Source organism: Rhinatrema bivittatum, chromosome 2 (assembly GCF_901001135.1).
Source record: "Rhinatrema bivittatum chromosome 2, aRhiBiv1.1, whole genome shotgun sequence".
Taxonomy (NCBI): domain Eukaryota; kingdom Metazoa; phylum Chordata; class Amphibia; order Gymnophiona; family Rhinatrematidae; genus Rhinatrema; species Rhinatrema bivittatum.
Window position 1 is genome coordinate 426,998,356 of NC_042616.1, and position 12,754 is coordinate 427,011,109.

The 12,754-nt window shown below is 44.9% G+C and overlaps 1 long non-coding RNA gene across 1 annotated transcript in view; it reads left to right on the forward strand.

Annotated features, from left to right (window-relative positions):
• Positions 1-2,580: 2,580 nt before the first annotated feature.
• LOC115086155 overlaps positions 2,581-12,754 on the forward strand; it is a 36,497-nt gene continuing 26,323 nt past the window's right edge. The window contains exon 1 of the long non-coding RNA XR_003855113.1: positions 2,581-2,700. This is a non-coding gene — a long non-coding RNA (uncharacterized LOC115086155). The remainder of the gene's footprint in view (positions 2,701-12,754) is intronic.

Consider the following 12,754-nt stretch of genomic DNA (forward strand, 5'->3'; position numbering starts at 1 on the left):
TCCAAGACGAGTTAAGTAAGTCATAAGTATGGCCTATATAGATAAGGGACTGTCACTACCCAAAAGATTAAGAGCACATTCCACTAGAATGTAAGCAGCTTTGTGGTTGAAGCTCCAATTGGATTTGCCATTGAAGATTTGTAAAGTGGCAATCTAGTCCTCATTACATTCATTTCTGAAGCATTATAGTCTGGACATTCATGGTTTTGCTTCAGAGGTCTTGAAAATGAGTTTGACAGTTTCCCAGCCACTCAAGGCATATATCCCACGTGTTTGGACTAGTCTAGCTAGATGAAGGAGAAATTTGTTCTTACCTGATAATTTCCTTTCCTTTAGTTCAGCCAGGCCAGTCCAGGACCCTCCCCAATCAGCCAAATATATAGATTTCTGCTATCACTTTGTTGTGCTCGGCAGTCCGTGACATGAAGCCATGGACCTCTGCTCTTACCTCCAGCCCCGCTTCCGAGGAAGGCCGCCCAAGCCGCGATCCGGCCGACCATCACACTCCTACAGCCACAACGTGGCCTGCAACAAGACACCGCTATCTTCATCCTGTGCCTCCCCTAGGTGCACCTGCACATCTGGCTGCTATTTTAAGGGCCAGTGGCAGGAAATCCCCTGAGGCACCTAAATCGGACGTCACTACCCGCAGCCCTTAAAAGGGTCTAGTTCCCTGCAAACGACACCTCAGCAATAGGTCGACTTTGCTGAAGTGTGCATTGGCTCTGCATTCCTGTGTTCCAGTGTTCCAGTCCTTGTTCTTCAGTTCCTCTCTTTCTTGTGTTCAGGTTTTTGTTCTCCTGTGTTCCATCCTGCCCGCCTGTCTTGCCTTGCCTTCCTGCCTGCCTTGTCCTGACTACACTTGGACATATCTATCTTGGTTTTGACCTTGCTTGAACTCCGCCTGCCACTGACCACTACCTGGACATTGATTCTGCTTGAACTGTGCCTGCAACTGACTACTGCCTGAAACTGACTCTGCTTGAACTCCACCTACTTTCCTCCTTATCTAAACCCTGGCTGCATCTCCCTCTTCTCAATGGATCCTTTCCTCCATAGAGGCCCATGCCTTAGTCCAGCTGGCCCTGGCACCCTGCAAGTTGTGCCAATTCCATCTCAGCCCAAGGGTCCACTTCCGCAACATGCTTGTTTTTCAGAAGGGATAATTCTTCATTGAATCTTCAGCATTGGCAGGTAAAGAAATATTAATCTGTGATATTTATACCTATTCATGTTGTTATATTGTTTATGTTCATATGTTATTTTCTCTTGGATATCCCCTGGTTGGGAGGAAGGAGATTGTATTGGTGTGATATTCTTAGCTTGTTACAAGATACTGGCAGGCTGAGGTCACCATGGGAGCTTATAAGGAGTGATGTCAGCAAGCCTTTTAGTCTCTCTCTCCATCTACTGGTTGGAAGAATATAACCCTTGGGCTGAGATGGAATTACTGGTCTGGCTCGACTCAAGGATAGGAAATTATCAGGTATGAATAAATTTCTCCTTTAGCCATTTTCTGAATTTGAGATAGTTTCCCTCTTTCCTAATTTCTTCTGGCAATTTGTTCCATAAAATGGGCAGAAAATAGCTGAAGACTGTGCTGATTCAGAACCAACTGTAAGTTATCTCTTTTGGGGTAAACATTGTCAACTGCATATAAAGCAGGTGAAAACCTGTGCAGGTTTTTTCTGTAAGCTATTTCTGAAAGGAAAGTATGTGCATACTTTCCCTTTGAAAACTGGTACAAAGTCTGCAACTAAAAGTACCCACAGACTTTCCAACTTAGGGGGTCATTTTCTATTGATATCACACGCGATACCTAGATCGGGGTGGAGTCGGTGCGGCGTCAGCACCGGAAGAGGAGGAGTCGGGGTAGCGTCGGGGCAGACACCGCGGAAACTTTGCTGACAGCGAAAAGGTAGAGCCCCTTATCACCGCCAGTAGTGCGCCCCTTTTACGATGGCGCTATTGGGTGCGAAAGCCGGCAGCAATCGCGCGATCGCTGCCGGCTTTCGCAAGCCTGCCCCCCGTTAGCACCGGGATTCAGGAAGCCACGGTAGTTTAGAAAATCCAGCCCTAAATGAGCAGTTATAAAAATTGTTCCATAAAAGGCAAAGTCATAAACTTTGTAGACAGATGGGTATAAATAACCATTTATGCCAGCATAAATCACTTCTAATGTGTAAGGGTTAATGGTAGATTGCTACTTTAAATGCCTGAGTCAGGCTTTGTAATAACCTGCTGGATAGTTAAATATTTACTTCCCTAATTGCAGCAGGCAGCTTACCATTTTTTATACTTTATCAGTTTAATATTTAGCTGGCTAACTATTTAACCAGAAACTATTTAACCAGAAATAAACTCAGGGCCAGTGAAACTAGTGGAGTTTTTGAAACCCCTTTCAATATGAATCTCATAGAAACTATCACTTCTAGATGAAAATGAGGCTGGAATTATTTGTGCTGGTACACTGCACCATAGCCAAGCAGTTGTCTGAAGGGAAAGGGGACTTAACAGGGAAACAAACTTAAGCATTACATGAAACCACAATTGTTTTTCATTTCCCAGTTTATACGGTATGAAAGCAAGAATATTATCTATCAGCATGAGATTAGCAACATCCTTCACAAATCAGCGAGGCTGCAAATCCTGGACCTTCCTTTACACACTTCACAAGCTTTACACCTGTTTCTAGTACAGGTAATACCTTTGACTATTTAATTTTTTTTTTTTTTTTTTTTTGCATTTTTAGGATGGGATGTGATACCTGAGCAAAGATTAGATTTAAATTAAACAAAAGTGGAGTAAAAAATATAAAAAGCCTACAAGATGGTTTGCTGTATGATTTAGTTGGATATATATTGCTTTCTAGATGTATCTGGCTATCTGACTTAGCCAAATAAGTAGCATTTTAAGACTTAATCATAGTGTAAGGGAACTTTGGTTTCCCCTTACTAAAGGAGTGTACCATTAATCTGGGGAGCTTCTGTGCAGAGATAATTGAGAAAGGTTTGGGTTTTGCTTCTCCATGTGGGAACATGCGGATGCAGTGGCATATTAAGGGGGCGATCTGCCCCGGGTTGTCAATAGGGGGAGGGGTGCCAGCAGGAAGGTCCCGAGGTGATGCTAAGCAGTGACTTGTGGGCGGGGTTCCCACTGCTCACCAGCAAAAGTGAGCTCCTGAAGAAGACGAGACCCTGCGGTGCTGCCAACATTTCTTGGACCTGCTGGCAGAAGACAAGGCCCTGCGGTGCCGCTGGCATTTCCTGGAGACGGCGGCAGAAGAAGTGAGAGACTGGCCCTGTGAGAGTAAATGCCAATATATGAGAGGGGTGTGTGTGTGTGTATATGTGTGTGTGCGTGTGGGTGTGTATGAGAGGTGGTGTCAGTGTTTGTGTGTGTATGAGAGGGGTGTCAGTGTGTATGAGAGGGGTATGTGTGTGTATGAGAGGGTGCCTGTGTGTGTAGGAGGATGTGTATGAGAAGACATGTGTGTGTGTGTGTGTGTGTGTGTGTGTGTATGAGAGGGGGTGTCAGTGTGTGTGTGTGTGTGTGTGTATGAGAGGGGGTGTCAGTGTGTGTGTGTGTGTGTGTATGAGAGGGGTGTCAGTGTGTATGAGAGGGGTATGTGTGTGTATGAGAGGGTGCCTGTGTGTGTAGGAGGATGTGTATGAGAAGACGTGTGTGTGTGTGTGTGTGTGTGTGTATGTGTATGTGTATGAGAGGGTGCCTGTGTGTATGTGTGTGTGTGTATGAGAGGATGCCTGTGTGTGTATGAGATGGTGAGTGTATATAAGAGTCAGTGTGTGTGTGCCTGTGTATATGTATATGAGAGGGTGCCTTTGTAAGGGGTTGGGGGTGAGAGAGAGGAAGCATGTGTGTATGTTGTGTGTGCTTGTGTGAGACAGGAATCGTGTATGAGAGATACAGAGGAAGTGGGTATGAATGTGTGAGAGAGAGACAGAGGAAACGTGTGTCTGTCTCACACACACGCACACACACACACACACACACACACATACTCGAGCTCCCTCTGTCTCTCACCAGGCAGGTATGTGTGTGTGAGTCAGAGGGAGCACATTTTGTTTGTGTCTGTGTGTGTGTATACCCCCAGTTCACTACAATCTCAGGGTGACAGACATGGAGAGCAGGGATTTTTAAAATCCTTATTAGTTTAATTACTGGGTGTTATTTGATGTCTCCTTTTTGAAGTATTTTGTTGATGTTTAGGACATTTTTAAAAATTTGTATAGGAGCTTCTAATTATTTAATATTATTCTATTCATCAGCTGTTTGAAATGTATATTTTTAAATATGGTTTCACTATTCTGATTAATTTATATTTCTTGATTGTATTATTTTAAGGAATAGTGATTTTCTGCTTTTCCATTGTTGCACTGCATACAGAATCTGGCTTATTGTGGTTTCCAGTTCAGCTTTTGTCTGCATGTGTGCGTGTGTGAAAAAAAGAGAGAGAGACAGAAGAAGCATGTGTGTGTGTGTGTGTGTGTGGGTGTGTGCATGCATGCCCCAGTCTACAACAATTTTAGAGGGTCATTTACTAAAGGTTTTCTCCCATTTTGTGTCTATGGGAAAAATGCTTAGTAAATAGGGCCTTTAGGATGACAGATATGGAGAGCGGAAGATTTTTAAAATCTTTATTAGTTTAAATTATTGGGTGTTATTTGATGTGCCTGCTGCTTTAAAATATTTGATTGATGTTTAGGAAATTTTAAAATTAAATATGGGGGGGGTGCCAAAGAAGTATCCGCCCCAGGTGCCAAATACTTTAGGTACGCCTCTGTGCGGATGGTGTATCCTAGATGTTTATCATCCTAATGCACCTACTATCCTTTTAGTTTTGGAACTTCAGTTAACAATTTGTTCCCTGTCTCTTGCTTTAATTTTTCCTAATTTATGGGAAAAGAGTAACAAAGTTTTCCAATTTACGAGCATTCTCCATTGACTCATCTATCCAGCTTTTAAGCTTGTTTGGGACTCTCTTAAACCAATAATTTTTATAGCATTCCCTGTAAGAGCTTTGGTACCCCTTTGCAGTGGATTGGGGCATCTGCTGTGTAAGGTTAGATCATGTGTAAGGAAATATTCTGGCAGTCTTTTGTCTTTCCTCCAGAGGATTTAAGCTGTCTGGTGAACCGATGCAGAGGAATTATAATTTTGCATTAACTGTCTTTTTTAACTATCACCTCTGTTAGGAGGCAAGGAAGTTTTATTCCACCCTTCCTGCTTCTTGCTTAATTGTTCCCTTTTGGGGTTCAACTAATATTTTTTCTACTTGGAGCTGATAACCCATGGTATCTGGGAGTCAGTATACCAAACCTTTGGAAGAGGGAAGTCTTTCATCCAGAAAGGTACAGATGCATTACAAATTCCATCTAAAACAAGGGATCCCAGTAAAGGGCACTATCAGTGTTGTGATCCTGCCCGCGAGGAGCGTGGGCAGGCTCTTACCTTCACAGCCAGTCGGGCTGCTGACTCTGCTGCTGTTTCTGCCTTTCCCCGACGTACTGCTGCAATCCCGGGACCTTTCAGCCAGCAGGGAGGCCGTCCTTGCCGGTGCCTGCTTCAGCCCGGGTCCTTGCCCAGCAGGGAAGCCGTCCCTGCCGGTGCCTGCAGCCTGCTACAGCTCTCTACTCTGCCTGCAGTCTCTCTGTTCTCCCTGCAGCCAGCTTACCTCGCTTCTGCCTTCCTGCTTCAGCCTTGCAGTGTGGAACGGTGCCTGCAGCCTGCTACAGCCCCCTGCTTCTCCTGCAGCCAGCCTTACCTCTCTCTGCTTCAGTCCTTGCGGCTGGGAGCTGCTCCAGCGACCTGCCTTCACCCAGCTCCAGTCCAGGGCTGCTCCGCGGCTTCCTTGGGCCCTCCACGTGGCTGAGGATGCCACCAGCTTCCAGCTCTTCTCTCCAGCCTCCTAGGGCGCGAGCGCGCGCCTCTCTGCTCCTCTTCAAGGGCCAGCCAGGTGTGGCCCCCTGCTGACCCCTCCCTGGGCGTTGTCCACCTCAGCTCTACTAAAGGGCTCAGCGTTCAGTCTGTCTTTGCCTTCGCAAGGAGTTGGTCACTCCTGAGATCCTCGTTCCAGGAGCTGCCTTGTGTTCCAGCCTTCTGCAAGGTCCTGTGTTTCTTGTTACCTGTTGGAGCTCCTCGTCCAGTCCTGATGTCTGACTGCCTGCCGTTCCAGTCCCAAGGTCTGTCTCTTCGTCCAGTACTTGTGTTCCAGTCCTGATGTTCCTGCTGTTCCAGATGTCCATGTTCCAGTCCTGAGGTGTGTCTCCTGTTCCAGTATTCGTGTTCCAGTCCTGATGTTCCTGCTGTTCCAGATGTCCTTGTTCCAGCCCTGAGGTCTGTCTTATCCTTGTTCCTGATCCTGATGCTTTAACCTGCCTTGAGCTGCCAGGAGTGCAGCGTATCCTTGCCTTGAGCTGCCAGGAGTGCAGCGTATCCTTGCCTTGAGCTGCCAGGAGTGCAGCAACCTGCTTCCTCTTTCCTGTGCTCTCCCGCTCTCAGCGTGGTCCGCGACCAGCCTTCCGGGGCTGAGTAGGGCGCGCATGAAGCAGGGTGGTCCGCGACTCAGTCCCGCGGGTGGTCTGAGTAGGGCGCCCTGAGGGACAGTGCCCATGTCTTCCTTCAGCCCTCGTTTCTGACTCCACCTCTGTGCATCCAGTACCTCATCCTGAGTCCACGTCTGTGTCTTTCCATGTCTATGCATCCTGCACCTCGTTCCTGAGTCCACGTCTTTGCCTGAGTTCACGTCTATGCATCCTGCACCTCATTCCTGAGTCCACGTCTATGCCTGAGTCTACGTCGTTCCTGAGTCTCGTCTGAATCCATGTTCCAGTCTTTGCTGCCCTGGCCTCCATCCGGCCTGCCGCTTTGTGCCGTACCCTGCGGCAGGTCCGAAAGGGCTGGGAACGGTCGGAGGACTGTTCACAAGAACAACATTGCGTTGTTGGGTCTTCCGAAGCGTGCAGGTCCGGAGGAGGGGCCTGTCTTCCAGTCTTCACTCCAGCTTGCTTCCGTCCAGCCCATGCTCGGGCATGCCACGCCTCCCGCGGCACCTCTTCAGACCTCTCTGGCGTCGAGCCGCAGCCCAAGGGCACACACATCTCCCAGGAGTGGGATCGCTCTCCTAGTGCTCCACAACAATCAGGACAAACAAAGAAGATACAACATAAAGGTAGCAAGAACTTTGTTGCTAAGGAGGGAAGTTTTACATAACGGGTTAGAAATGCCCACCAGGTACTGCCTAAGGAGTTTCCAAAATCAAAAAGGAGATTGGCATACTATTCTGGTGCTCTCTGAGGAGTTAAAAGATGTCTAAAGGATTTCTTGGAAGATATTAAATCTAGGACTAAGTTCTAATTAAATATTGGGATTGTATACTTTCTAACCACTTTCTGTGGGAAGATTTAAGATTAAATTGAGAGGTGCAGGAAGATTGAACTAATTTTAATCTACATAATCTAAGGAAGTGGGAGAAGAATTTTCAGTGTATATAACGAGTGCCTTCAAAGTGATTAAGAGACTTTGCTAGAAGACGTGATATCACTTTATTACTGCTAATCAATCAAATATGAGAAGTGTAAATATCAGTAATGAAGTTGGAAATCATCATTCTTTTCTTGTGTGTTTATTGGATGCAAAGACAATGTAAACTGGCAGTGTTGTGAACCAAAGGACGGAGACAAGACTTGTCTTTCCCACCCACTCAGTCTGTCTTTCCCACCCACTCAACCCTTGATTTTTAGGCACAAGACACTTTCTCATAAAAATCAATCAGGGTCTTATCTAAATCATACTATTGTACCAGCCCTTTCTGAAAGTTTAATCATCCCCTTGTAGGACACTAGCTGATTAATTAGTAAATTCACCTGTAAATTTAAACTACTCTCATTCCAACTCCCTTAGTATCTTAAACTTAACTAGGAACTCAATAAAACTAAGATGAAGGCAGCAGTCCAGCAACAAGAGAGAGGCTTTCCAGTTTTTTGCATTGAGTGTCACATGTATGATTTTTTACCCGCCGGTGAGAGATTGTATGTGTGCACTCGGTGCAAAGAGCTCCTGGCTCTCAGGGAACGAGTCCGATCTCTGGAGGCTAGAGTAGCAGACTTGGAGGAGCTGAGGGAGACAGAGAGGTACATTGACGAGACCTTCAGGGACATAGTAGCCAAGTCCCAAATCCAGCCTGGCAGCCCTAGTGCTGCCTTGGATCAGAAAGGTCTTCCAGTAGGAGAACATCACCCTGGTGTAGCAGGAAGTGATCCTGTAGCAAGGATCTGCTCTCCAGGTGATGTATTGTCCTCTCGCACCAAGGACAAGTCTCCCAGGGCTACTGCCCAGGAGGGAAGGGTTAGGCCGGCCATCATAGTTGGCGATTCAATTATTAGAAATGTAGATAGCAGGGTGGCTGGTGGACGTGAGGACCGCCTGGTAACTTGCCTGCCTGGTGCGAAGGTGGCAGACCTCACACGCCACCTAGATAGGATTATAGGCAGTGCTGGGGAGGAGCCGGCTGTCATGGTACATGTGGGCACCAACAACATAGGAAAGTGTGGGAGAGAGGTTCTGGAAGCCAAATTTAGGATTTTAGGTAGGAAGCTAAAATCCAGAACCTCCAGGGTGGCATTCTCTGAAATGCTTCCTGTTCCACGTGCAGGACCCCAGAGGCAGGCAGAGCTCCAGAGTGTCAATGCGTGGATGAGACGATGGTGCAGGGAAGAGGGATTCAGCTTTGTAAGGAACTGGGGAAACTTTTGGGGAAAGGGGAGACTTTTCCGAAAGGATGGGCTCCACCTTAACAAGAGTGGAACCAAGCTGCTGGCACTAACTTTCAAAAAGGAGATAGAGCAGCTTTTAAACTAGAACAGGGGGGAAAGCCGACAGTCACTCAGCAGTGCATGGTTCGGAGAAATGTATCCTTGAAAGATACTAATGAAACAGGAGAGTTAGGGCATCCCAACAGAGAGGTTCCATTAAAAGCAAACATAGTCCATATGCCTATATGTAAAAAATCAACAAAACTAATGATTTCCGAATTATCCCAAACAACTGAAAAACAGGTTGTTAAAACAAACAAAAAACACGTTTGAAATGTCTATATGCCAATGCCAGAAGTCTAAGAAGTAAGATGGGAGAGTTAGAGTGTATAGCAGCAAATGATGAGATTGACATAATTGGCATCACAGAAACTTGGTGGAAGGAGGATAACCAATGGGACAGTGCTATATCAGGGTAAAAATTATATCGCAATGATAGGGAGGATCAACTTGGCGGGGGTGTGGCACTTTATGTCCGGGAGGGTATAGAGTCCAACAGGCTAAAGATCATATAAGAGACTAAATGCTCAGTAGAATCTATATGGGTAGAAATCCCATATGTGTTGGGTAAGAGTATAGTGATAGGAGTATACTACCGTCCACCTGGACAAAATGGTCAGACAGATGATGAAATGCTAAGAGAAATCAGGGAAGCAAACCAATTTGGCTGTGCAATAATAATGGGAGATTTCAATTACCAAGAAGAAAAGAAGCAGGAACCTTGCACATCTGCAAGTAACAAAGTACACTGGTGCAGGATAAAGTATATCACCACCAAGTATTCCAAATGAACTTTTATTCCAATTCAAAGCAAAACCAGGTGAATAAGTGTTGAAACGGCAACTCCATAATTCAAATAGCACATAAGCTATTTGAATTATGGAGTTGCCGTTTCAACACTTATTCACCTGGTTTTGCTTTGAATTGGAATAAAAGTTCATTTGGAATACTTGGTGGTGATATACTTTATCCTGCACCAGATTTCAATTACCCCAATATTGACTGGGTAAATGTAACATCAGGACTTGCTAGAGATATAAAGTTCCTGGATGTAATAAATGATTGTTTCATGGAGCAATTGGTTCAGGAACCAACAAGAGAGGAAGCTATTTTAGATTTAATTCTTAGTGGAACACAGGATTTGGTGAGAGAGGTAATGGTGGTGGGGCCACTTGGCAACAGTGATCATAACATGATCAAATTTAAACTAATAACTGGAAGGGGGACAATAAGTAAATCTGCAGCTCTAACACTAAACTTTCAAAAGGGAAACTTTGATAAAATGAGGAAAATAGTCAGAAAAAAACTGAAAGGTGCAGCTGTAAAGGTTAAAAGTGTTCAACAGGCTTGGACATTGTTTAAAAAAACAATCGTAGAGGCACAGTCCATATGTATTCCACGCATTAAGAAAGGTGGAAGGAAGGCAAAACTATTACCGTCATGGTTAAAAGGTGAGGTGAAAGAGGCTATTTTAGCCAACAAATCATCCTTCAAAAATTGGAAGAAGGATCCATCTGAAGAAAATAGGATAAAACATTGTCAAGTTAAGTGTAAAACATTGATAAAACAGGTGAAGAGAGAATTTGAAATGAAGTTGGCCATAGAGGCAAAAACTCATAATAAAAACTTTTTTAAATATATCCAAAGCAAGAAATCTGTGAGGAAGTCGGTTGGACCATTAGATGACCGAGAGCTTAAAGGGGCTCTTAGGGAAGATACGGCCATTGCAGAAAGACTAAATGAATTCTTTGCTTCCGTGTTTACTAATGAGGATGTTGGGGAGATACCAGTTCCGGAGATGGTTTTCAGGGGTGATGAGTCAGACGAACTGAACGAAATCACTGTCAACCTGGAAGATGTAGTAAGATTGACAAACTAAAGAGTAGCAAGTCACCTGGACCGGATGGTATGCATCCTAGGGTACTAAAGGAACTAAAAAATGAAATTTCTGACCTATTAGTTAAAATTTGTAACCTATCATTAAAATCATCTATTGTACCTGAAGACTGGAGGGTGGCCAATGTAACCCCAATATTTAAAAAAGGCTCCAGGGGCGATCCGGGTAACTATAGACCAGTGAGCCTAACTTCAGTGCTGGGAAAAATAGTGGAAACTATCCTCAAGATCAAAATTGTAGAGCATATAGAAAGACATGATTTAATGGAACACAGTCAACACGGATTTACCCAAGGGAAGTCTTGCCTAACAAACCTGCTTCATTTTTTTGAAGGGGTTAATAAACATGTGGATAAAGGTGAACCGGTAGATGTAGTGTATTTGGATTTTCAGAAGGCGTTTGACAAAGTCCCTCATGAGAGGCTTCTACGAAAACTAAAAAGTCATGGGATAGGAGGCGATGTCCTTTCGTGGATTACAAACTGGTTAAAAGACAGGAAACAGAGAGTAGGACTAAATGGTCAATTTTCTCAGTGGAAAAGGGTAAACAGCGGAGTGCCTCAGGGATCTGTACTTGGACCGGTGCTTTTCAATATATATATAAATGATCTGGAAAGGAATACGACGAGTGAGGTTATCAAATTTGCAGATGATACAAAATTATTCAGAGTAGTTAAATCACAAGCAGACTGTGATACATTACAGGAGGACCTTGCAAGACTGGAAGATTGGGCATCCAAATGGCAGATGAAATTTAATGTGGACAAGTGCAAGGTATTGCATATAGGGAAAAATAACCCTTGCTGTAGTTACACGATGTTAGGTTCCATATTAGGAGCTACCACCCAAGAAAGAGATCTAGGCGTCATAGTAGATAATACATTGAAATTGTCGGCTCAGTGTGCTGCAGCAGTCAAAAAAGCAAATAGAATGTTAGGAATTATTAGGAAGGGAATGGTTAAGAAAACGGAAAATGTCATAATGCCTCTATATCGCTCCATGGTGAGACCACACATTGAATACTGTGTACAATTCTGGTCGCCGTATCTCAAAAAAGATATAGTTGCAATGGAGAAGGTACAGAGAAGGGCAACCAAAATGATAAAGGGGATGGAACAGCTCCCCTATGAGGAAAGGCTGAAGAGGTTAGGGCTTTTCAGCTTGGAGAAGAGACGGCTGAGGGGGGATATAATGGAGGTCTTTAAGATCATGAGAGGTCTTGAACGAGTAGATGTGACTCGGTTATTTACACTTTTGAATAATAGAAGGACTAGGGGGCATTCCATGAAGTTAGCAAGTAGCACATTTAAGGCTAATCGGAGAAAATTCTTTTTCACTCAACGCACAATAAAGCTCTGGGATTTGTTGCCATAGGATGTGGTTAGTGCAGTTAGTGTAGCTGGGTTCAAAAAAGGTTTGGATAAGTTCTTGGAAGAAAAGTCCATTAACTGCTATTAATCAAGTTTACTTAGGGAATAGCCACTGCTATTAATTGCATTAGTAGCATGGGATCTTCTTGGTGTTTGGGTAATAATTGCCAGGTTCTTGTGGCCTGGTTTGGCCTCTGTTGGAAACAGGATGCTGGGCTTGATGGACCCTTGGTCTGACCCAGCATGGCAATTTCTTATGTTCTTATGTTCTTATAAGAACTATTGTTTGTCTCTACAACTAGGAGCCTGGCCTCAAGAGACTAAAGCTATCCGTGGAGCAAGGGAGAGTTATATAACTACTGCGGAGGTGTTTAAGCAGGAAGTGTTAACTTCGTGGACCCTTGGGCCGATCGGAACCGGTGGATGGAAGGCTGAGAGGGTTCTCAGCACTGGTCTCGATCAGAAGGCGGCAGAGGCGGACTCGAGGATGGCTGGTGGAAGGAACCACGGAAGGCCCTATGCAACCAAGGGCTTAGCAGGGAATAGAAGAGAAGGTGAGACTGGCCTGGTGGTAGAAGGTATTCACCCTGGAAGTCGGTACTCCCCCGAGAGGAGCTCGTAAGAGTCCGACCGCTGGGACTTAGGAGATTCACC